A 1,254-nucleotide genomic window follows, 5' to 3' on the forward strand; every position below is an offset into this window, starting at 1 on the left:
CCATTTCAAGCGCATCACTCAGTGGTGGCTACAGACTTTGAAATCAAGACCGCACTGCTCAATTTGATGCCCAAGTTTCATGGCTTACCTGCTCAAGAGCCTATCAAGCACCTGAGAGATTTTCAAGCAGCCTGTTCTACTGTCAGGCGTGATGGTGCAGATGAAACTTCAATTTTGCTGAAAGCTTTCTCGTTTTCTCTTGAGGGGAAGGCAAGAGAGTGGTACTACACTCAACCAGCAGTAATTGTATCCAACTGGGATACACTGAGAAGAGAATTCTTGGAAAAGTTCTTTCCAGCTGAAGTTACTGATAAACTGAGGAAAGATATTTCCATGATTGTTCAGGATGATTCTGAAACTCTCTATGAGTATTGGGAGCGCTTCAATAATCTTTTGGAAGCTTGCCCCCACCATATGATTGACAAGATAGTATTACTCGGTTATGTCACACAGGGCATGAGGCCCCAAGATAAGACCACATTGGAAAGTGCTAGCAATGGGTCTATGAAAAAGTACAAGATCACTGATGAGGCATGGCAATTGATCAGCGACTTAGCTGAATCTACTAGGAATCACAGGTAGAAACAAGGCCGTGCAAAAGCCATTGCAGAAGTATCCTCTAGCAGGGAGACTGCTGCTTTAACTCAGAGTATCTGTGAAATGACCAACTTGCTGAAGCAGATGCAATTGAATCAACAACAAGTTCAGCAAGCTCAACCTTCTCCAGCACAGCAAAACCAACAGTTAGTCCCACAAAGAGTTTGCAGAATCTGTGCTGATTACATCCATTATACTGACGAATGTCCGCAACTCCAGCAGGAAGACAACACCGTGGCAGCCACTCATAACTTCTATGACCGCCCCAACCAAGGGTACAATCAAGGTGGCAACTACAGCCATGGATGGCAGGACAATTCTAACCAGAATTGGAGGGACAACAACAACAGAGGAGGCAGAGATAATCATGGATATCAGAGGTGGAATAATAACAACAACAGGCAGCAGAATCAGAATCAGCCTTACAGAGCACCTTACCTAAGGCAATCCTAAGGACCACAGAATACCCAACAGCAGACCTCTCAAATTACCTATCCTTCTTCTTCTGCTAATGATGACTTACTACAATCAATTGATCGATGACAGCAGACCATGAAGAATAACATTAATGCCACTCTAAATGGTCTGAACGCTACTTTGCAGGCTCTTGTCTCCTAGATTAGATCAATGAACAACTCCAATAACAAACCTTTGAGC

General features: G+C 43.7%; 1 non-coding gene across 1 annotated transcript; it reads right to left on the reverse strand.

The window, feature by feature from the left end:
• Positions 1-312: 312 nt before the first annotated feature.
• LOC112774927 (small nucleolar RNA R71) lies at positions 313-420 on the reverse strand. The gene has a single exon (XR_003189380.1). It is a non-coding gene; the product is annotated as a small nucleolar RNA R71 (small nucleolar RNA).
• Between the last annotated feature and the right edge of the window lie 834 nt (positions 421-1,254).

Source organism: Arachis hypogaea, chromosome 18, assembly GCF_003086295.3.
Source record: "Arachis hypogaea cultivar Tifrunner chromosome 18, arahy.Tifrunner.gnm2.J5K5, whole genome shotgun sequence".
NCBI lineage: Eukaryota > Viridiplantae > Streptophyta > Magnoliopsida > Fabales > Fabaceae > Arachis > Arachis hypogaea.